The sequence below is a fragment of the Aquarana catesbeiana genome, linkage group LG11 (assembly GCF_042186555.1).
Source record: "Aquarana catesbeiana isolate 2022-GZ linkage group LG11, ASM4218655v1, whole genome shotgun sequence".
Lineage (NCBI taxonomy): Eukaryota > Metazoa > Chordata > Amphibia > Anura > Ranidae > Aquarana > Aquarana catesbeiana.
In genome coordinates, this window is record NC_133334.1 from 254703524 (window position 1) to 254729248 (window position 25725).

The following is a 25725-nucleotide window of genomic DNA, read 5'->3' on the forward strand; positions in this document are numbered from 1 at the left end:
TTTTTCCTGCCCGTGCCGCTCTGCTCACGTATATATGCGTGAGGCGGTCGGCAAGTGGTTAATATGTATCCAACCACACAGGTCCTTCCACCACATAGCTGTTATTTTTAAATCTGACCTCCGGCCTCCCCTCCAGTCTTGCACAGTTGTACCGGCTCCTCTCTGGTACTGAAATAGCTTACTCTGATTTCACTGCACACTGTGAGCTTCTCACAATGTGCATTAGAAGCTGCAGTAAGTCAAATAGAACCCGCCTCATTTCCTGGCTGGAGGACATTCAACATCATCTAGCGCTTTCCTCCCTAGCCTGACTGTCCTTGGCCTGCCCCTTTTCTTCATTTAATTAGACTTCTTTCAATCATGGAGGCTCAGCATCACATATGGGTGATAACATGCAAATGCAATCAGCCTAGGACCAGCCACTCCCCAGACTGACATCCCGGCGTCAAGTCATTTTGATATTTGCATAACTCCTCCCACTGCTTGCAACAGGCTGAGGGCTCTGGAAATGTGTACTGGCCCCTCCCACCAGCCATGATCTCCCTGCACTGCATAGAGTAGTCGTCTCCAAACTGCAGCCCTTTGCTTGTCTTTATCCGGCCCTTGGGGTACTTTTCCTCCCACTCCACTGACACCAACAATGGGTCACTATTCCTTCCACTGACACCAACAATGGGTCACTATTCCTCCCCCTGACACCAACAATGGGTCACTATTCCTCCCACTGACACCAACAATGGGTCACTATTCCTCCCACTGACACCAACAATGGGTCACTATTCCTTCCACTGACACCAACAATGGGTCACTATTCCTCCTACTGACACCAACAATGGGTCACTATTCCTCCCACTGACACCAACAATGGGTCACTATTCCTCCCACTGACACCAACAATGGGTCACTATTCCTCCCACTGACACCAATGATGGGTCATAATTATTATTATTATTATTATTATACAGGATTTATATAGCGCCAACAGTTTGCGCAGCACTTAACATAAGGGAAGACAGTTAATATTTAAAATACAAATCAATACAGGAGGGATCAGAGGGCCCTGCTTGTTAGAGCTTACAATCTAGAAGGGAGGGTCAAGTGGAAACAAATGGTAGTAACTGTGGGGGATGAGCTGATGGAGAAAATGAAAATACAGTTGTTAGGTGTGGGTAGGGTAGGCTTCTCTGAAGAGGAAGGTTTTCATAATCCTTATTACTGACATAAACAATGGGGCACTATTATTCCCACTGACACCAATGATGGGACCCTGATGTAAGGGGGGGGGGGGGGGACTGTGATAGGGACCCTGATGTAAGTCAGGACTATGATGGCGACCCTGATGTAAGGGGGGACTATAATAGGGATACCGATGTAAGGGGAGGAGTATAATGGGGACCCTAATATAAGGGGGACTCTGATGTAAGGTGGGACTCTGATGGGGCCCTGATGTAAGTGGGGGACTTTGATTGAGACCCTGATGTAAGGGGGAACTTTGATGTAAGGGGGGGAGACTATCATGGGGACCCTGATGTAAGGGGAGACTATGATAGGGACCTTGTTGTAAGAGGGGACTCTGATTGAGACTCTGATGTAAGGGGGGACTCTGATTGAGACTCTGATGTAAGGGGGGACTCTGATTGGGACCCTGATGTAGGGAGGACTCTGATGGGATTTTTTTTGTTGGCCCACAATTATTTGTAAACTATATAATGGGGTCCTCGTGCTAAATAGTTAGCAGACCCCTGTCTTAGTGCATTGGGGTACCATATAACATGAGTTGTTGAACATTACCACAATGCAAACACAGTGCAAATGGCCCCCGACTGTAACTAAACCCCAGTATGGTGACTCTTGGCGCCTCCCCTGAGGGTTTCTCAATGTTATCTCTCACACACCAGCAATAAGTTTGCATTGCCAATCCATAAGTGACTGTTGCAGCTTTGCATTAGAACAGCTCAGGCTGGGGACGGGGAGAAACAAAGACAACCGCCCCATAGCTGCTGATAACAATAAGAAATGGGTCCCTGGAGTGTATCTGACATTATAAGATCCAGCAGCTTCATCACATGGCTCGCTCACATTTCTACCCTTCCAGAACACAATAGTGTGAGCCGGCATTGCACGCCAACCTATTTCCTCTCAGGTTATCATAGAGCGGTGGAGATGAGCAGATTGGGGGAGGGGCAAAAACAATATTTTTTTTTTATGTAGCTGGAAATTATTTTATTTCTATTGCGCACTCAGCTAAGTATGACTAATCTAGAATTTTTCTTATCAATATTGTGACCTATCACCAACTTCCTTCCCCTTTGTTCTGCCAGTGAGGGGGGATCCTCTGCTGCGGGCGGGCAACAAAGGCTCAGCCAGAGACTAAACCTGCACATCTTCCCTGCTGCAAAGGATTCTGGGTATCAGGAAAGTCAAAGTGGTCATTCAGGAGTTAAAGGGTCTGTCCACCCAAAATTGAATGGTTGGTGGATGTTAGAAAGCTAAAGAAGAATTAAACCCTGATGGGTTTTAGTTCCTTTTTTGTTCCCTGCAAAGTAAAAGCATAATGTGCTAGTATGCATCGCATACTAGCACATTAGTTGACACTTACCTGCAAACGAAGCCCGTGCTGTCCCCGCTGGAGGCCGCATTCATGTTTGCCCCTCTTCCTTCCGGGGCCGCGGACTACGGCTCTGTGACTGGCCGGAATCTCGTGACATCACTCCCGCGCATGCGCAGAGGCCGTTTCTTCACAGCGCATTCGCCAATGACATCATCGGCGCAGTACAAAGTAAATATCTCCTAAACAGTGAGTGCACATAAAGGAGATATTTACTGTACCGTATTATAGGCTTACCTATAGGTACAACCTGAAAATGGAGGTTTACAACCTCTTTAAGCTGGCCATACACTAGAAGAATTCAAACACTTTTGTTTCAGACGCCTTTTATCATTAACTGCTTCAATACCGGCACTTTTACCCCCTTCCTGCCCAGGCCAATTTACAGCTTTCAGCGCTGTCACACTTTGAATGACAATTGCGCGGTCATGTAGCACTGTAGCACTTATTTTTTTTACACAAATAGAGCTTTCTTTGGGTAATGATAGTCTCCCCCTTACATCAGGGTCCCCTTCATAGTACCCCCTTTATATCAGAGGCCCCCCCACCTTACATCAGGGTCTCAACCAGTGTCCCCTCTTACATCAGGGTCCCTATCATAGTCTCCCCTTACATCTAGGTCCCCATCATAGTAGCCCCCCTACATCAGGGTCCCCATCATAGTACCCCCTTATATCAGATTCCCCCTTACATTAGGGTCCTTTTTTATTTTTGGCAAAACAAATGAAAAAAGACCAAAAATTGTACCCAAATGTAATTTTTATCATTTGTTTTCACACAAATAGAGCTTTCTTTGGGTAATGATTGTCTCCTCCTTACACTAGAGGCTCCATCAAAGACCCCCCTTACATCAGGGTCCCCATGATAGTCCCCCCTTTACATCAGAGTCCCCCCTTACATCAGGGTCCCCATCATAGTTTCCGTTTACATTTGGGTCCTCATCATAGTCCCCCCCCGCCCCTTACATTAGGGTCCCCAGCAGAGTACCCTCTTACATTAGGGCCCCATCAGAGTCCCCCTTTACATCAGGGTCCCACTTACATTAGGGTCCCCCCATTAGAGTCACCGCAGTTTTTTTTTTAATTTTTTGCAAACAAATGTAAAAAAAAGAGAGAAGTGTACGGTGTCATAAGGGCAGAGATTGGTGTTAGTAGGGCAGTTACAATATTATTTTAATTTTTTTTTTTTTTTAGGAGAAATAAGAAAAAAGGAGAATTTTTTTTTTTTTATTTGGTGAAATATCAGTGGTCTAAACATTGTAAATATGCACCACACAGGGTGATTAGGGTGTGCCCAGGCACACCTGGCACACCCTGTGCACACGCCTATGTACACATATGTGGTATCGCTGCGATCGTCAGGAGCAGAAGAATTTATTTTGGGTTGCTCTTTGGTGGTAGGTTTTGGTAGTACCAAGAAATATACTGCTAAATTTAAAAAAAAATGGTTTTTTTTTTCGTGTTTTGGGCCAGTTTTCCTTTTATAATAATTAAAAAAAAAAAAAATCAAGGAGATATCCATTACCATTTACCACCGAATGAAATGAAATGAAACAAATGAAAAAAATGTGGTATAATCCACCTGGATATACAAAGTAGTTGTGATGATTTGTACAGTTTTACTAACACAGGTCAAAGTCACAAAATTGGGCTTAGGCATTAAGATTTGTTTTAGGCTTAGGCGCAAAGGGGTTAAAAAAAAAAATTCAATTTCAGTTTTTTTACATTTTTTTATTACATACAGTGACCAGAGCAATACAGTGTTACCATAGTAACACTGTACTACTCTTGGGAGGTGAACAGTGTTTTTTTTTTTGTTTTTTTTACACACTATGGTTGCTTATAACTGTGCATTTTACAGTTATAAGCAACCATTTTTTTCTGAATGAAAACTACTCATTCAGTGTTTACTATTGTGATTAGCTGTAATTGGCCACAGCTGATCACATGGTACAAATGCGCTTTGATTGGCCCTGTCTGTACCATGTGATGACTGTGACCAATCACAGAGCTCATCACATCAATCAAAGCCTTTTATTGTGTACAATTGTCATGAGATCTGCTGTGATTGACCACGGCGGTCACATGGTACCAGCAGCGTGCTGATGTCTTGCCGAGAAAGTTCCCCCGGCGGATAAGGACCCCCCCTCTACTGCGCAGGCACAGCGCTTGCGCAGTAGGAACAACAAGGGAGCCGCCGAAAAGAGCCAAAGCTGAACACCTGAGTCAGCTGTACACGGCGCCTGCGCACTACATTCTACCCTATGTCCACGTTAAAGCCCCGCCATCCAAGTGGACATAGAGTTGTGCCCGAAGCGTGGCGAGGGGCCTGTTACAAACTCTTTTTTATTAAAATAATGTTTGCACGCAGGCGCCGTGTACAGCAGACTCCAGTGTTCAGTTTCGGCTCTTTTCGGCGGCTCCCTTGTTGTTCCTACTGCGCAAGCGCTGCGCAGTAGAGGGGGGTCCTTATCCGCCGAGGGGAACTTTCTTGGCAGAACACCGGTACAGTGACCTGCCATCGGCCCCTGTCCCGTGGACACAGCGGGTGACAGATCGTGCTGGATTATGGCCCGTTGGTCGTGCGCGAGGCGTGATTCTGGGAGGATGTTATATGACGTCTGTCATTTTACAGTAGTCCGGGCGGGAAGGTGTTAAAAAGCCAACCTTGACCTCCAGTCAGTAACTTTGCCTAAGCTGAGATGATGCGTCATCTATGCTGCAGGCAGGAGGAAGCATTTCCTAAGTCTCCTCTCACAGTGATCAGACTGAACATTGTACCTCGTTGCCAGTCACAAGGTGAAAGGCTGCAACAGGGCCCTGGCCTGTGTGAGACATTTGTGAACACAGTCAAGTACTTCACAGGCACCAAGATTTACATGATTGTGTCATTTCTTAGCCGGTATCTCAGTCCAGAAAGTAGTTGGTAATCCTGAATGATACCTGAACAAAGATAGTGCCATCCTTCTGGAGAGATAAGCCGATGAAGACATTGTCAGGGGGAGTACTGTGATCTTTGTGAGAGGTAATAAACACCGACACATTACTGAGCATGCTGCACCCAACAAAATATATCCAGTGACAGGATCACTTTTGTTCTTTTGTGGCAGCTCTAGTCAAATCTGATTAAGCCCCCATTCACAGCGGCGCAATTTGACATGTCAAATCGCATGCCAAATCGCAGTCTATTGCCGGCAACGCCACTGTCCCAATCGGTGTGACGCCGCAAAGTCGACGTCGCAGCGATTTTCAAAAGTAGTTCCTGCACTACTTTTGGTGACTTTGGGGGGGGGGAGGGCATTTAAATATACTTCTGTTCATGAACCCGCACAGATGTCTTTCAAATCGCCCCCGAACGCGCAATGAAATGCGGGTTCGAAATCGCACGAGTTCAGCTGAACGATTTCAAACCCACGTTTAGTGTGAACGTACTTTAAGGCTCTGTTTCCACCAAAGTCGTGCGATTTACAGTGCGACTTTGCCATGCGATTTTTGATTCGATGTCATGCGGCCGGTGAAAACCATGTGAGAACAAGTCGCACCAAAGTCGGGACAAAGTAGTGCAAAAACCTATTTTTTTTGGAGTCGTTGCGACTTGAGTCGCACCAATTAGAACGGAGACCATCGAAATACATAGGTTTTGACTTGTCATGCGACTTCACATGTGTCAGGTCGCACAAACAACTCGTAGTAGTGGAAACAGAGCCTAAGGCTCCATTCACACTTGTACTCCAAAGTTGCACTGAAATTGGAGCAACTTTGATGCAACTTTGGATGGGTGCAACTTGGGTACGACTTTGGCTTTGATAATGGACAACTGCGGCATTGTATAACATTCAGGTGCGACTTTTATGCAACTTTGGCCCTCAGGCTGCATGAAAGTGGGACCAAAGTAGTGCATGAACCATTATAAAGTTGCTTTAACTTTAAAGTGGAGGGCCACCCTAAAGTTAAAAAGTGCATCAATATTCTTAAAAAAAAAAAAAGTTTGAAAAAAAAATTTTTTTTTAACTTACCTGAATCCCCTGTTGCTAGGCAGTCTTCCTAATCTGCCTCTTCCTATTCCGCGGAGCTTCCTCCTCTTCGGCGAGCGGCCCTGTTGCCTTCTGAGACATGTGTGTGTCCCAGAACACAACGGGGCCATTCACAAAGTGCCGCGCGACTCGCGCATGCGCAGTAGGAAACAGGCAGTGAAGCCGCAAGGCTCCACTGCCTGTTTTAGTGTAAGTCAAAAAAAGTCGCGCTGAAAACTAAAGTGACGAAAGGCAAATGCCTGAAAAATAATGTGAATGTGGAGATTGAATGTGGGTCATTGAGTGAAAGTGTCAAACACTATGAAAGAAATTAAAAATGCTCTTAAGTGAATAAAATATAAATGAGAATAATTGTGTATATGACAAAAAACAGATATTGCATATCACAATCAGTAAACAATATGTACCTCTAGTGTCAATATGTACATTAATACAGCTTAACTGTAACCACAGAGCTAAACCATAATAGTGTAACAACATAAGAAACTGAAAAACTAAAGAAAGTCCGTGATTCAAAAAAGCAGTATTAAATAAAGTCCATCCATATTACATTGACATGCATAGATTAAAACTGATCTCCAGGTGCTCTGTGAGGTAATGTAACAGGATCTCGCTGTGATAGGATATAAGGTGCGTAGATAAACCTCCACCTCCAAGAAAAATTGCTGCCTCTTACCAGATGGAAATGGTCTCTAAATTACAGGAGACCCAGGAGGCAGATGGCTGTACCCCAGCCAGGGATCCTTAAGCAGGCACTCAGCGTACGGGACCTGGGACTCACTCCACACAGCCTCAGCATTTATGGAAATATTGCCATGTAAAAGATAAATTGCTCCACATAGTGTAAAATCCAGCGATTTATTGTATAAAAAATATAAAGGTTGCACTTACAAAAGCATCGTAAATTGCAGGCATGTAAAATAGAAAGCCGGCCGGCTCCAAGAAAACTCGTGTCCTACGAGTCTGTGTATCGCGGTGTCGTCGGGACGTAGCTCCTCCTCCCTACGCCGTTTCGTCACAACAGGACGTGGTCACGGGATCCCTTTATTTAATACTGCTTTTTTGAATCACGGACTTTCTTTAGTTTTTCAGTTTCTTATGTTGTTACACTATTATGGTTTAGCTCTGTGGTTACAGTTAAGCTGTATTAATGTACATATTGACACTAGAGGTACATATTGTTTACTGATTGTGATATGCAATATCTGTTTTTTGTCATATACACAATTATTCTCATTTATATTTTTTTCACTTAAGAGCATTTTTAATTTCTTTCATAGTGTTTGACACTTTCACTCAATGACCCACATTCAATCTCCACATTCACATTATTTTTCAGGCATTTGCCTTTCGTCACTTTAGTTTTCAGCGCGACTTTTTTTGACTTACACTATTTTCAGCTTACTACTTTCTAGTCGCAGCTTTTCTCTAATCAGTGTAAGCGCAGTATTTATTTTTTTCCACTGCCTGTTTTCCCTTCGTTAAGATGGCGGCCCCGACAGCCGATCCGATGGACGGATTGGCCTCGGGGGGGGGGGGGACATCGCGGGCTCGCTGGACAGGTAAATGTCCTTATTAAAAGTCAGCAGCTACAGTGTTTGCAGCTGCTGACTTTAAAAAAAAAAAACACATCGTGGCCGGAACACCCCTTTAACCACTTGCCGACCGCCTCACGACGATATACGTCAGCAGAATGGCACGGGCAGGCAGAATCACGTACCTGTGCCCGAGGCAGTCGGCTTTTGTCCAGCGGCGATCGGAGGTGAGGGGGAGGCCATCCATTCATGGCCCCCCCCTTGCGATCGCCGCCGGCCAATGAAATCATTCCTCTGCTGCTGTATGCTAAACAGCAGCAAAGGAAATTATGTCATCTGTCCTCGGCTCGGTATTTTCTGTTCTGGCGCCGAGGAGAGAAGACATCAATGTGAGTGCACAACACACACACATAGTTGCCAACATTGTAAAAAAAAATGTGGGACACTTTTGTGGCTGTAGGCGGAGCTGTCCAATAATTAGGGGGCGGGGCATTCGTCAGCAGGCGTGGCCTGGGAAAAACAGACAAGTGCGGCACGCGAAGCGCGCCGCGCCGAAAAATGGGCGTGGTTTACGTGAAATTGTGGGCGTGGCTTAAATGGGCGTGGCTCTAGAGGGTGTGGTTAGAGTCTGAAATGAATGAGGGATGGAGAGGGGGAGAGAGAGGGAAATGACGGGACAGCAGCCCCAGATCCTACACAATAGAAATATGTGTATTCTAGAAAGTTTAACAATCAGCAGATAAAGATACTCCAAACACCTGGTGTTAATGCTTCAATCATCCCGGCACCATGGTTGTTATGGTGTCAGGATGATTGAAGCGCATTATTTCTATTATTACACTGTAATATAAAATGAAATCATTCAACTCACCATAATGCAGAATCAGTGGGATCCCTGAGCGTGTCACCAGCCACGTCGCCTGCCACCAGCCGTCCGTCCTTGCTTCAGATGTCCGAGCAGAGTCCGTCCTTGCATCAGGTGCCCCCAGCGGAGCCCCCCTCACACCAGGAGTCCCCGGCGGAGCCCCCCTCACACCAGGAGTCCCCGGCGGAGCCCCCCCTCACATCAGAAGTCCCCGGCGGAGCCCCCCTCACATCAGAAGTCCCCGGCGGAGCCCCCCTCACACCAGGAGTCCCCGGCGGAGCCCCCCCTCACATCAGGAGTCCCCGGCGGAGCCCCCCCTCACATCAGGAGTCCCCGGCGGAGCCCCCCCTCACATCAGGAGTCCCCGGCGGAGCCCCCCCTCACATCAGGTGTCACCGGCGGAGCCCCCCCTCACATCAGGTGTCCCCGGCGGAGCCCCCCCTCACATCAGGTGTCCCCGGCGGAGCCCCCCCTCACATCAGGTGTCCCCAGTGCCCCCCCTCACATCAGGTGTCCCCGGCGGAGCCCCCCCTCACATCAGGTGTCCCCAGTGCCCCCCCCCACTCACATCAGGTGTCCCCAGTGCCCCCCCACTCACATCAGGTGTCCCCAGTGCCCCCCCACTCACATCAGGTGTCCCCAGTGCCCCCCCCACTCACATCAGGTGTCCCCAGTGCCCCCCCCCCACTCACATCGTGTCCCACAGCGGTGCGCGCGCTCACCCCCCACCTAGAACCCCCGCCCCTTTCCATATCAGACTGGCAGCGGGGCGGGGGGTAGGCGGGCCGAGGCGGAGCGGGGCGAGGCGGAGCGGGGCGGGCCGAGGCGGGCCGAGGCGGAGCGGGGCAGGGGGTGTGCGACGACGAAGAAGCTTCGTCTAGCCTCCCCCCAGCCGTCTTCCTGAACTTCAACAAAATGGCGGCCGGCGGAGACAATGTCTCCGCCGGCCGCCGACCTCTAGCGGCGGCGGCGGCGGTTTCAAAAACCGGAACCGAATTTTTCGGGACATTTGGCAGCTATGCACACAGTAGAACATGCCAGGCACACATTACACCCCCGATTCCCCCCCCCGATCACCCCCCAATCACCCCTCCCCCCCCGTCACATTGACACCAAGCAGGTTTTTTTTTTTTTTTCTGATTACTGCATTGGTGTCAGTTTGTGACAGTTAGTGTGGTAGGGCAGTTAGTGTTAGCCCCCTTTAGCTCTAGGATAACCCCCTAACCCCCCCTAATAAAGTTTTAACCCCTTGATCACCCCCTGTCGCCAGTGTCACTAAGCGATCATTTTTCTGATCGCTGTATTAGTGTCGCTGGTGACGATAGTTAGGGAGGTAAATATTTAGGTTCGCCGTCAGCGTTTTATAGCGACAGGGACCCCCATATACTACCTAATAAATGTTTTAACCCCTTGATTGCCCCCTAGTTAACCCTTTCACCACTGATCACCGTATAACCGTTACGGGTGACGCTGGTTAGTTCGTTTATTTTTTATAGTGTCAGGGCACCCGCCGTTTATTACCTAATAAAGGTTTAGCCCCCTGATCGCCCGGCGGTGATATGCGTCGCCCCAGGCAGCGTCAGATTAGCGCCAGTACCGCTAACACCCACGCACGCAGCATACGCCTTCCTTAGTGGTATAGTATCTGAACGAATCAATATCTGATCCGATCAGATCTATACTAGCGTCCCCAGCAGTTTAGGGTTCCCAAAAACGCAGTGTTAGCGGGATCAGCCCAGATACCTGCGTTTTGCCCCTCTGCCCGGCCCAGCCCAGCCCACCCAAGTGCAGTATCGATCGATCACTGTCACTTACAAAACACTAAACGCATAACTGCAGCGTTCGCAGAGTCAGGCCTGATCCCCGCGATCGCTAACAGTTTTTTTGGTAGCGTTTTAGTGAACTGGCAAGCACCAGCCCCAGGCAGCGTCAGGTTAGCGCCAGTACCGCTAACACCCACGCACGCACCGTACACCTCCCTTAGTGGTATAGTATCTGATCGGATCAATATCTGATCTGATCAGATCTATACTAGCGTCCCCAGCAGGTTAAGGTTCCCAAAAACGCAGTGTTAGCGGAATCAGCCCAGATACCTGCTAGCACCTGCGTTTTGCCCCTCCGCCCGGCCCAGCCCAGTCCACCCAAGTGCAGTATCGATCGATCACTGTCACTTACAAAACACTAAACGCATAACTGCAGCGTTCGCAGAGTCAGGCCTGATCCCTGCGATCGCTAACAGTTTTTTTGGTAGCGTTTTGGTGAACTGGCAAGCACCAGCGGCCTAGTACACCCCGGTCATAGTCAAACCAGCACTGCAGTAACACTTGGTGATGTGGCGAGTCCCATAAGTGCAGTTCAAGCTGGTGAGGTGGCAAGCACAAGTAGTGTCCCGCTGCCACCAAGAAGACAAACACAGGCCCGTCGTGCCCATAGTGCCCTTCCTGCTGCATTCGCCAATCCTAATTGGGAACCCACCACTTCTGCAGCGCCCGTACTTCCCCCATTCACATCCCCAACCAAATGCAGTCAGCTGCATGAGAGGCATTTTCTTTATGTCCTCCCGAGTACCCCTACCCAACGAACCCCCAAAAAAGATGTTGTTTCTGCAGCAAGCGCGGATATAGGCGTGACACCCGCTATTATTTTCCCTCCTGTCCTGACAATCCTGGTCTTTGCATTGGTGAATGTTTTGAACGCTACCATTCACTAGTTGAGTATTAGCGTAGGGTACAGCATTGCACAGACTAGGCACACTTTCACAGGGTCTCCCAAGATGCCATCGCATTTTGAGAGACCCGAACCTGGAACTGGTTACAGTTATAAAAGTTAGTTACAAAAAAAAGTGTTAAAAAAAAAAAATATATATATAAAATAAAAAAAAATAGTTGTTGTTTTATTGTTCTCTCTCTCTCTATTCTCTCTCTATTGTTCTGCTCTTTTTTACTGTATTCTATTCTGCAATGTTTTATTGTTATTATGTTTTATCATGTTTGCTTTTCAGGTATGCAATTTTTTATACTTTACCGTTTACTGTGTTTTATTGCTAACCATTTTTTTGTCTTCAAGTACGCCATTCACGACTTTGAGTGGTTATACCAGAATGATGCCTGCAGGTTTAGGTATCATCTTGCTATCATTCTTTTCAGCCAGCGGTCGGCTTTCATGTAAAAGCAATCCTAGCGGTTAGTTAGCCTCTAGACTGCTTTTACAAGCAGTGGGAGGGAATGCCCCCCCCCCACCGTCTTCCGTGTTCTTCTCTGGCTCTCCTGTCTCAACAGGGAACCTGAGAATGCAGCCGGTGATTCAGCCAGCTGACCATAGAGCTGATCAGAGACCAGAGTGGCTCCAAACATCTCTATGGCCTAAGAAACCGGAAGCTACGAGCATTTCATGACTTAGATATCGCCGGATGTAAACAGCGCCATTGGGAAATTGGGAAAGCATTTTATCACACCGATCTTGGTGTGGTCAGATGCTTTGGGGGCAGAGGAGGGGCATAGCATACTAGCTCATTATGAAGTACTTACCCGAGAACGAAGCCCCCGCAGCCGTCCTCGTCTCCCCCTCAGGCCGCCGACATGTCGCTCGGGGCTTGCTTCCGGGTATCACGGCTCCGGCGATTGGCCGGAGCCGCGATGACGTCACTCCCGCGCACGGCACAGTGCAACTGAAGCAACGGCACGTACGTGCCATTGCTTCAGTTGGCTTAAGTGTGCATGTGCCGCTTGACGTCGGCACATGCAAATACAGGGATATCTCCTAAACCGTGCAGGTTTAGGAGATATCCAGTGCAGCTACAGGCAAGCCTTATTATAGGCTTGCCTGTAGTGGTTGTAAAGGGTTTACAACCACTTTAAGTGACCTGAGATCGTATATCACTTGTACCACACTCATTGGAAAAACAGTTCAGTTTCACTTTCACATCCTATTATGACAATGTCATCCTGTTATTATATATCTATTGTAGGGATTGACCCCTGGAGTGCTCCCTTCTATCATGGACGAATACCTGTCTGATGTGAGCGATCCAATTGCACTCTGTGAGGGTTTCCTGGATATCTGCGGAGACATTCTTTTCATTCATCCCGCTCTGAAAGTCGCCAGATATCACCGAGGTGCGGGAGGGTGCGAGGCCGGAGTCAGTGCCTGGTTGGGTGTATTCAGGGGCTGATTATATTATCGAAGTTTACTAATGTGGGATGGGAGGGGGTCCAGCGAGGTTGTCATGTGACCCAGCTAGAAGGACAGATCAGCCATGCATGGGTGGCCTGGGGTGGTAAAAAAAAAAAAAAACAGGCGGTTGACTCATGATATTACTTCCCTTTGATCACCCACCTATAGGAGAACATGAATGGATCTGCTCAGGGTTGTACACATGCCACAGCCGCCATGTTTTGCTAAGCGTCTAAGGCAAAAATGTAACCCCTTGTAGTATTTGGTGGGCAGTACTACCAACCAATGAGACCCATCCAAATAAATGGGGCAGTGCACCACCCTGCAACCATGTGCAATGCAGGGTGATAAGGAGGTGACATATTGCCTTCCAGCCCCCTAAAAACTGCCCTGAACCATAGATCAATTTTCAGAGGGGCAACAAGGGCTACAGTCCATGTGAATGAGCCCTAAAGCAGACCTGTCAATAACTTTATTAAAGCTTACGTAAACCCTCACCTTGTAAAACAACCCATTTAGCCTATAATGGAAGGTAAAATATTTGTGTATACATATAAAAAACATTATAAATACTTTTTTCCCCCATTTTTCATAAGTGATTACATTCCCTCTCAGCTGCATAAGAGCTGGGGGAGGAGAAACAGCAGAACACTGATCTTCCCAATTAAAGGCTGTGCAGGGGGGGCAGGACAAATCTGAACATCGGAGGAGAGCAAGCTGAGTTCCCAGCACAGCTAGAGAACTGACCACACTGTGCTATCATGCCTAGTGTGGTAAGTTTAGGAAAGCAGAGGGACTGTCAGGAACACCAGATAATCCAGACAAAGGAAACTATACAAAGAGAACAGGAGACTTAGTCATACAAGTACATGGTACAACAGGCACATATCAAGAATATGAAATGTTGGGTTTACATTTTCTTTAAGTCTTAAAGAAAAAATTCACAATACATCACAACATAATTTTTTATAAAAGCTTCATATTTTATCATTATAAAGTTGTCCTTGAGCTCCAGTCAGGGACTTTGCCTAGGCTGAAATGATGTAACCAGTCTGCTGCAGGCAGGAGGAAGCATATCCTCAGTCTCCCCTCCCCCAGTGATCAGACTGTACATTGTTACTTTGGGAAGAGGCTGCAAGAGGAGGGGCTGATCTGTGAAACAGCCAAGAACTGCATGGGCACCAGGGTTTACATGACAACTCTGAACCAGCATCTCAACCCAGGAAATAGTTGATGACCCTGGATGATGCCTTAACAAAGATGGCGCTGTCCTTCTGGGGAGAAAAGCAGATGAAGACATTGTCAGGGGACTATTGTGAACTCTACAAGAAAGAATAACTACCTGGAAGGGTTACACTGACACATAGCTGACCATAAATGGACTTGAAAAGATATATCTAATGACAGGTCCACTTTAAACTGAATTGTGCTCTCCGAAACATTGATTTCACCATCCATCTATTTCCTGTTTCTTTTATGAATACCAGCACCGCCTGTCCTTGTTTGATGGTATTAAGCCGGACTTTGTGAAGGCGGACCACGCCGATGAGTTCATCTATGTGTTTGGAGGTCCCTTCTTAAGAGATGGCGTTGTCTTTGCCGGTAATACAGAATCAAGGAGGGGGATGGGTTATGGTGGGACTGATTTGGACCAAATGTGTGTATGGGCCACCATGGAGAAGGCAGTGATAGGTCTATCGGTGGTGGGATCATAGTACCCCTGCCTAGATATTGGAAGATATGGAGAGACTCTAGGAGAATTTTTGTTATTTTCTGTATCAATTTCATGGGTCAAATTATAAAGCAGTGGTTGTGATATTCACCAAACACTCTCTGGTGAAGGGTCAATCTTTGCCATACAGCTGAATATTTTATGAATGTTGGAAGATTCAATGATCACGGCGGCCACATTTGCTGCAAACATTATTATAAAGACAACCTGACATTAATGGATATTTGTATAAATCTAGATCTCTTCTCCTAAAGCTTTTCCAGTGATGAAGATTGCCGTGTTGTTTTTCCCATCAAGGTAATTCGACTGATGAAGAGAAGTTCCTCTCCAGAACCATCATGAGATACCGGGCCAACTTCGCACGGAATGGGTAAGAAGACTCCTGTACAGACTCAATGTTGGTTTGTACGATCAACAATGTGGGTTTAGTGCCAACCATAGATGGGTGAAGCTGCTGGTTGACCAAAAAAAAAATGAATCATGTATGGCCTGCCTTAGGTATTCTTTTGAGGACTGAGATCATCAGAAATGACCTGCTACTGCCTGGGGCAGTTTTTTTAAATTTTCTTACACCTGTTAAAATTTGCATTTTTTGCTGAAAAATTACTTAGAACATCCAAACATGATACATTTTCTCAAAGCAGAGTCCCTGGAGAAGAAAATGGTGGCTTTTGAAATTTTATTATGTTACATGATATTTGCACAGTCATTTATCAAATGCAAATTTTCTGGAAAAAAATACACTAAAATTAATATTAATACACACAAACACAAATTAATACCAGATTTTTTGGTAAAATATAAAAGATGATGTTGCGTTGAGTAAATGGATACCAAACATAACAAATTTAAAATTGTGTGTACCTGAGAAATGGCAACAAACTACAGCGCATAAAATTCTTCACAGACAACGATTTAAAAGCCTTTACAGATCATCAGTTTAGAGGTGATCATTAATTGTGGCCCCAGTTGCATGCATGGGAAAGCGTTTAAGTTTGGTTTTTTTTCTTTTACTATTTTTATCTATTTTGTGAAAATGTATTTTTTACTTTTTTTCATAAAAATGTTTTTGCTATCCCTTCTTGGTACTGTAAAAGTGATGGGGCCTCTGTATAGCCACTTGGATCACTTTTACTAGACAGCCAATCACCTGTTGTAAAAAACGAAACCATGCAGCCATGATCTTGGTATAACCACTTGCTGACAATCTGTATGTGTGTGTGTGTGTGTGTGTGTGTGTGTGTATATATATATATATATATATATATATATATATATATATATATATATATATTATATATATATATATATATATATATATATACACTGTGGTAAGCACGAGATTAACCACTTCGCTCCCACGCTATAGCCGAAAGAAGGCTACAGCGCAGGCCTAAATTGCCGGGAGGGCGTCCATGTACATCCTCCCGTAAATGTAAAGCCTGCACCACCCCTGTGGGGCACTGGCGGCTCACACTGTGATCAGTGAGTCCATGAGACTCGGCTGATCACAGATTGGAGTAAGGGGCCGATCCCGTCGATGTCAGCCAATGACAGCTGATCACGTGATGTAAATAGAAGCCGGTAATCGGCTTTCAGTGTGAGGAGAAAAAAAAAAAAGACAATTACCATCTGGAGTAAACGGCACATCGGTCCCGACCACTCCAGATCCACTGCTGCTAAGCCGTGCCCACCAGTGCCACCTACCAGTGCATATCAGCACTGCTAAGCAGTGCCCACCAGTGCCACCTATCAATGCCCACCAGTGCTGCCAATCAGTGCCCAGCAGTGCCACCTATCTGTGCTGCTTATCAGTGTCACCTACCAGTGCCCATCAGTGCCATCTATTAGTGCCCATCAGTGCCCTTCGGTGCCACCTATCAGTGCCGGCTCATCAGTGCCTCCTGGTCAGTGCCCACCAGTGCCACCTATAAGTGCCGCCTTATCAGTGCCGCCTCATCAGCGCACATCAATGAAGGAGAAAAATTACCTGTTTGCAAAATGTTAGAATAAACTATGAAAAACTTTCGGTCTCTTTTCGTTTGTTTATCAAAAAATAAAAACCCCCAGTAGTGATTAAATACCACCAAAAGAAAGCTCTATTTATGTGAAAAATAAAGATTACATTTCATATGAGTACAGTGCTGCATGACCGCGCAATTGTTATTCAGAGATTGACAGCGCTGAAAGCTGAAAATTGGCCTGGGGAGGAAGGGGGTGAAAGTGCCCAGTAAGCAAGTGGTTAATAATAAAAATGATAACATTTTATAATAATTTCCCTTTGGGATCAATAATAATTTTCCTTTGGGATTAATAAAGTATTCTGAATCAGAATAACCATTGGGAACAAGTGATATTGGATGATTTCACTTTGCCAAAATTTAAAAATCAAGACAAAAGGTAAAAAACAAACAAAAGGTCTTGAAAAAGAGCCTACAAAGCCTAAAATGCCACCTTCTGACAGAAAATGAGAATGCATCATATTTATATGTTTTATTTAATGCTTACCTGAATAATTTTTCTTTTTTTAAATCTTACTTTTTAAGTTTTGACTATGATAAATGGAAAAAAATATATAGGCACATGACAAAATAATTATATCTGCAACTTCATGCCTGCACCACTCTACTAACTTCAGAAAGCAGAGCAGATTTTGCTTCTAACTTTTAGAATGGATGCAAGCCCCTATGCTCTTTAGGAGTAATCCATTCTGTGTTCTATGCTGTGTCTGTGACAGACAAGACACAGAGGGGCAGAGAGGAATGAGCTGTCTGCTGACAGCTCACACCCAGTACACCAGGTCTGACCTGGTGGGGATCAGAGGCAGTTTTCTAAAACTGATTAATTAGAAGAGGACCCTGAAGCAGTTTCTATTTCACTCTGAAATAGAAAACAGCATGGGTTGTATGGAGAGGCCTGAAATACTGTGCCTTGAAAAGGTATTCATACCCCTTGAAAAATTTCACATTTTGTTATGTTACAACCAAAAACGTAAATGTATTTTATTGGGATTTTATGTGATAGACCAACACAAAGTGGCACATAATTGTGAAGTGGAAGGAAAATGATAAGTGGTTTCAAATTTTTTTGGTTGTAACATAACAAAATTTGGAAAATTTCAAGGGGTGTGAATACTTTTTCAAGGCACTGTAGGTCTATCTGCCTAGTTAAAGCGGAGTTCCACCCAAAAATGGAACTTCCACTGTTTGGAGTCCTCCCCCCCTCCAGTGTCACATTTGGCACCTTTGAGGGGGGGGGGGGGGGGTACAGATACCTGTCTAATACCGGTATTTGCTCCCACTTCCAAGGAAGATCGCCACAGTACCTGTAGCGATCTACACCATGTCTGGCCCCTCCCCGCTGTCTTCTGGGAGAAACACAGGTCCCAAAAGACAGCAGGGGCCACTCAGAACACTTAGCACGACTCACGCATGTGCAGTAGGGAACCAGGCTGTGAAGTGGTAAGGCTTCACGTCCTAAATCCCTTACTAGCAATGCCTGCACCCGGAGAGGGACGGGTCGGCTTCGGGTGAGGACATCGGGGGCACCCTGGATAGGTAAGTGTCATTTTAAAAGTCAGCAGCTGCAGTATTTGTAGCTGCTAACTTTGAGTTTTTATTTTGATATTTGTAGGCGGAACTCCGCTTTAAATGTCCCACCACACAATTTATAACGGCACAGGAACCTTTGTTAATTCCCCCCCAATGAGTATGAATTCACTTCAACATGACCTTCTTTACTAAATTGTTGTTGATTTTATTCCTGGCAGGGACCCCAATGGACCAGGTCTGGTAGACTGGCCTCTGTATGACACAAAAGAAGGATATTTGGAAATTAAAGCGGTAGTAAACCCAGCCATAAAACAGTTATATTTCCGGCATGTGCCAGAAATGCAGCACTCCCATTGGTTGTGCTCTCAACCAAACTGTCAAACCATCCAATGGCTGATGTCATAATTGATCACATGTGCAGCATCATGGCAGTTGTAGATTAAACAGAGGCAAAGATGGCAGCTTCCTTGGCTGAAAACAACAGGAGGGTTTACTTACACTTTAACTTGAATCAGAAAGCATCCACTCAGCTAAAGAAAGACAAGTTCAAATTCTGGAGCAAGATCCTTTCCAGAATGTTGGAGGAGAGAGGAGAGCACACCGAGCTGTGGACCTGTCCACCATCCATTCTCCCTGTCCTTCCATTCTCTCCCTCCGTCTCCCCATCTCGCTGTGTCTTCCTCCAACTCTCCTCCTTCCCTCTATTTCCCCTCCATCTCCCCATCTCATTTTCTGTCTCTTTACCCATCTAACTCCTCCTTTCTTTCTATCTCTCCTCCATCTCTCTATCTCCCCCTCCGTATTTCCATCTTCCTCTCTTCCTATCCATTTCCTCCTTTTACTATCTCCCCTCCATTTGCCCATCTCATTCTCTGTCTCCCTCCATCTCTCCATCTCCTCCTTTGTATCTCTATCTCTTCCTCAGCCTCTCCATCTCTCCTCTGTCTCTCTATCTCCCCTCCATCTCCCCATGTCTTTCTTTGTCTCTCCATCTCCCTCAATGTCCCTCTATCTCCCCCTCTGTATTTCCATCTCCCTCTACTCCTATCCATTTCCTCCTCTTCATCTCTATATCGTCATGTCCTTCTTCTCTGTATTTCCATTATTCCGATTCCCACTCCATCTCCTTCTCTGTCTCTGGATCTCCCCTTCCATCTATACATTTTTTTATTTGTCTCCATCTTCCCCTTTTTTTCCCCATCTCTTCTTCGGTCTCTCCATCTCCCTCACTGTCCCTCCATCCACCTTCTTTGCCTCTTTAGCTCCCTTCATCTCTTCATTTCCTTTTTCTTCTTTACATCTTCTTCCCTTCATCCCAGTCCATCTAATTACTTACTTACATCTCCTTCCCATCTCTATCCCTTCATCTCCTTCCCCTTCCCCCCCATCTCCTTCCCTCCATTTCCTTCTCTCCATCTCCTTCCCTCCATTTCCTTCTCTCCATCTCCTTCCCTCCATTTCCTTCTCTCCATCTCCCTCCCTCTATCTCTCCATATCCTTCCCTTTATCTCTCTATCTCCACATCTCCTTCCCCTTCCGTCCATCTCAATCTCTCCATCTCTCCATCTCCTTCCCTCCATTTCCTTCTCTCCATCTCCTTCCCTCCATTTCCTTCTCTCCATCTCCTTCCCTCCATTTCCTTCTCTCCATCTCCTTCCCTCCATCTCCTTTCCTCCATTTCCTTCCCTCCATTTCCTTCTCTCCATCTTCTTCCCTCCATTTCCTTCTCTCTATCTCCTTCCCTCCGTTTCCACGACTCTCCCTTTTTATGCGGCCGTCTTGATTCGGGTACTAGACTGATATTGTGGGAAGTCCTCCAAACTATGGGTCTCTTTAGAAAATGACCTAGTGTTACCTGATATTACATCTGTGGTTTGGGCGGACCCCATGATTAGATCTCCTTCTCTGCATATGCAAAAAGTGTTCATATTACACATGTGAGATATCACCGCAAACGTTAAAGGGAGAGCAATAATTCTAGCACTAGACCTCCTCTGTAACTCTAAACAGGTATCCCGTAAAAAAAATTAAAGCGTGGCCTATGGAGATTTTTAAGTATCGTAGTTTGTCGCCATTCCATGAGCGCACGCAATTTTAAAGCGTGACATGTTAGGTATCTATTTACTTGACATAACATCATCTTTTATATTTTACTAAAAAAGGAATGCATTAAAATTCATTAAAGTGTATTTTGTTCCAAAAAAAATTGTGTTTTAAAAACCGCTGCGCAAATACCATGTGAAATAAAAAATTGCCATTTTATCTTCTAGGGTCTCTGCTAAAAATATATATATAATGTTTGGGGATTAGAATTCATTTTCTAGCAAAAAATACTGATTATTACTTGTGTCAGAAAAGGGCAATTATCATTTCCCCATCACTACAACCACCCTGCTGTGCTGTACTGTATATTTATAAATTAGATTGTGACATCATCTCAGCCTAGGCAAAGTCACTGGACTGGAGCTCAAGGATGCCTTTTTTAATGATAAAGGGTGGAGCTGTATAATGGGACATATCAGGAAATGATCCGCACAGACTTGTAAAGTTACTGACAGGTCCTCTTTAGATACAAAACTGAATTAAACGGTCCCTGTCTCTGTAGATGCCTGGAATTTTTCCTTACAGTGGTTGTGTGTCTCAACGAGGACTATAATGTCCGCCTTCTGCTTTTTAACATACGATAGAACAGCTGTACGTTTGATGTTGTCTCGTAGACCTCTAATGTTCCACGTTAGGAGCTTAAGAGAAGTCATGGCAAAGTATAGTGTAGGTAATATAGGATTTTGATCATGTAGTACCACTGTATCACACAAGAGAGGGTCCTCACCCTACACGTGTCAGTAATCTCTCTAGCTATTAGGTCATGCATGACTATACTGAACATTGCATTCTGTAACTGGTAGCATTCCACTTCTACTAGTCTGGTCTTAGATGTCTTAACTCGCTCCTTGAGCTTATGCAGGTCTTGTCGGACCAGGGAGACATCTACCTTCACCTCCTCGATTTTGGTCGTGAGGGCAGCAAGGAGTGCAGAGATGGTTTCCAGCACTCTATCCATGTCCGCGCCCACCACCTCTCTCCCCTTCGACGTGGTGCCACTATCCTCCTCCAGGTTGTCTTTATCCTGTCGGCGGTACTTATCAAGTTTGGCAGTCGCGTATGACTTGGGTTTCGTCGGGGCCATGGCTGTTAGTGAGAAGTGGCAGTTATAGCTGGCTGAGTGGTTTTGGAGTTGGCACAGAGGGTGAGCTGGGGGAGCTTGGAGGTCAGGAACAGCAAGATGGCTGCCACACGTGACACTGAGGACAAGGTCCCAATCACCGCTCACCCCCAATGGATCCAAGTACCCCCAGCAAACTTGGGTGGGGACAGTGTTCTGGCAGGCTGGGGCACTGAGATTGTCAGCCGGGGTCCAGATCAAGCAGAGGAGAGGTGGGAAAGTCAGGAGTGTCCGTCAGGGAGCAGCAAAATGGGTGCCACTCACCTGGAGGATGCAGGAGTCGTCTGTGCACTGTGAAGTCCCTGAGGGGGATTGTGAGGAGCAGTGTGTGGGCTGGGCAGAAGCCAGGAAAGGAGGGATGCAGTGCTGGTGGAGAGACCGGGAGTACCAAGATGGCCGCCGGAGTCCGGGACCAGCCTGAAGCGGCGGCCTGGATTTGGGGCTGCTGCTGTGCAGGAGGGCACTGCTCTGTTCAGACCCCCGGTCGGAAGCCTGTGTAGCAGGATCGGCGTGTGGTGAGGGAGCCAGACACCAGAGGGGTCAGGATACAGTGCTGGTGGAGAGGTCGGGAGGAGCAAGATGGCTGCCGGAGCTCGGGACTAGGCCGAAGCCGCGGCCTGGATTTGGGGCTGCCCAAATGCAGGAGGGTACCGCTTCGTTCAGACCCCCGACCGGAAGCCCATGGAGCAGGATCTGTGTGTGGTGAGGGAGCCAGACACCCGAGAAGACAGGGAACAGTTCTGGTGAAGAGGCCGAGAGGAGCAAGATGGCCGCTGGATCCGAAGACTAGGCTGAAGCCGTGGCCTGTAGTTGTGGCTGCTGCCATGCGGAGGAGCGTCCTGCTGTTCAAACCCCCGTCCGGCCAGAGGTCCGCAGAATCAGGTCTGTGTGTGCGGAGGGCCCTTGGGGGGTATGCCAGGCTGCTGCAGGAAGTTGCTGAGTAGCAGGATTAATGTTTAAGAAAGAGTATTGGACGGAGCTCAGGTCCTGCACGTCCTACTCCATGCTGTACCAGGCCACGCCCCCTCTCCTTACAGTGGTTGTAAACCCTTACATATAACCAGTGAAGTGACTGGCCTCAGGTTATACACAGAGATGAAACACATCCTCCTATATAAGTTGTATGTGTTTATCTGCAGTCTTCTCTTCTCTACATCCCTTCAAAGTTGCTGAATTTAGAAGCTTGTCGGAGAGTTCAGAAAAAGGGGGGCGGAGGACTGAAGTTACACTCTGCAGAGCTCAGTGGGGGGAGCTCTGAGAGCTGATTGGAGGGAAGGGAAACACCCCCCTCCCCATTCACACAGCACACAGGAACAGAGCTGAGGCTGTCAATCTGCTGGAGGTCCCTCCCCTGTCACCAATTTCTCATGGTGTCAATAAAAATTGTCAGAAGTGATTCATGATGATAGCAGAGGAACAAAGCAGTGGACAAAAATAACACATAGTGCTCATAATTGAGACAAGTACACACTATAGAGGGATATGCTTTGTTCATATTTCTTGTTTGAAGTTTACAAGCACTTTAACCCGGTCTCATGTATTTGTCTCAGGTTGGTGGAGGGGAATCCTCACACTAGAAGGCGGGTCATGGAGTCAGGCAATCTATCCAGCCTCATCCACCTGCTGCAGAGGAACAAATCTCAGCGTACACAGGAGGCGGTGGCCCGTGCAGTGTGGACCTTGGCAGGGGACGAGATGGAGGCTCAGAGGATGGTGGCTGGCAGGATAGGTGCGGATCAGATGACCAGTCAGCGGTACAATTCTCCGATGTGTAATTTTCTGATGCCAGACAGCGCCAAACCTGCTCTGTATACAATACAGAACCATAATTATTATCAGCTGCACCTGTACGGTGTCACCTGTCTTGTAATTTCAGGGTATAGAATTCCTCTTACTGGCAACTCCAGGTCGATGAAAAGTTCCTCCAATATACAGAAGGGGGCGCTAACCCTAGAAGGAAACCATAGTGTGTTTCCAGTAAGATCCCAGTCTGAATTTTATCTCATCTGAGAATTTAAAGCCAAATCCAGACAAAATCTTTTATTTGTTTTGGACAAAATGGGGAAAGGTAAGAGTCTCAAGTTTTTTTGTTGCTGAATGTGTCCACGATTGGGACATTTTTCCTCACTTGCTGTCAATACAGGAAATAATAGAAAATCTCTCCAATAGGGATACATACAGAAATACAGATTGGGGTAGGGAGACAACTTCTGGAGATACTTTTATTACTGTCTCAGTTATTCTGTCCTTGTGACAAAGGCATTAGGAAAATCTTGCAAGTGGGATGATATATATATATATATTACCCCACTTGCAACATCAGATCGCCCCTGATGTTCACCCCTTCCCTGCCAGTGTCATTAGTACAGTGACAGGCTTTTTTTTTTAGCACTGATCACCGTAATTGATGTACCTGGTCCCCAAAAAGTATCAAAAGTGTCAGTTAGTGTCCAATTTGTCTGCCGCAATATCCCAGTCTCTCTAAAAATCGCTGATCGACACCATTACTAGTAAAAAAATAAATAAAAATTCCATAAAAATATCCCATAGTTTGTAGATGCTGTAACTTTCAAGCAAACCAATCAATATACGCTTATAAGGATTTATTTTTTTTATCAAAATATGTAGCAGAATACACATTGGCCTAAATAAATGAAGAAATTAGATTTTTTTTATTTTGATATGTTTTATAGCAGAAAGTAAAAAATATTGTTTTTTTTTTTTTTTAAATTGTAGGTCTTCTTTTGTTTTTACTGCAAAAAAAAAAAAAAAAACTGCAGAGGAGAGGCCATATAGTTTAGTCAGTTGTAAAATACTACCAGCAACCATACAGTCATTGTGCTTTGCAAACTGAGTGCCATGCATGCACCGCAAATTACATTTTTTGATTTAGTACAAATAATTTAAAGTAGAACTATAGGCAAGTCTTTTTTTTTTTTTTTTTAAGTAAGGGAGGGTTATAACTCCTGTCAGATTTTTTTTTTTTTTTGCCATCCGTGTCCCATTGTGGAAATTTCCCCTTCTCTTCCTGCCCCATAGCCGAACAGGAACTTTTCGAGGACCACCAGGTCACTAGAACTAGTGTCCTCATTGAAACATTTCACCTCTATTATTTTCCATGGTGTACGTGCCTCTAGAGCTGCAGTCCAGGGGTGCCGTAATTCTCACTGTGAATAATGGTGTCACTGAGTTTTACTGGCACCTAGGTCACTGCACCATACACACACTTTTTCCACACCTGCCTCTTGGGTCAGGCCTTTTGGCTAGGACCAGAGGGATTTTTATTCCTGGCTGGAAGGCCGGTCACTGTATTGCACAATGGCACCTTGCACATTTACGTTTGTTTGTCATGTTTTGTCACTTTGTCCTTTTTGGTTGTTGGTGTGTGAAGGAATGTGATGTAGATAATAATAATAGTAATCTGAAAATGTCTATTTTCTTATGTGCATACATATTTTTCTCCTTACTCATTATATAAGTATACAGATTTGCTCTGTTCCTATATTTTCTCAAAATGGCGTGTACCCCCTACCTCCCACACACAGAAGAACGCGGAACTGGAGATAAGAACAAAGAGAGCCAAACCTCGTTATGAAAATTATCCATCTTCTTTTCTATCTTGACCAATGAGATGTACCTATTAGACTGACATAGCAATGACGTATTTGTGTGTATAAAACATTAACACCGCCTTGAATAAATTAGAAGTGTAACAGTAACGAAACTGAGCGTGTCTCAGTGTGTTTACTTTTATATGCATGCATATCAACACTTTTCAAATTAGAGACAGCAGCAGATAACCTTGAGCTCGATTGGAGCTCTTAATCATTTCCATAACAGATGGTGCCGAAACCCAGGATCTCAGGCTACGGTCGAAGTTATACCGCGACAAGCATTCGGGCGTTAACTGATTAATGAGAGTGGGGTTTGCGCAGCCCTAACAGTACCGGTGAGTTGATTGATATTCTTACCACTGTACGACTCTCTTATCTTTCGGTTGACGGC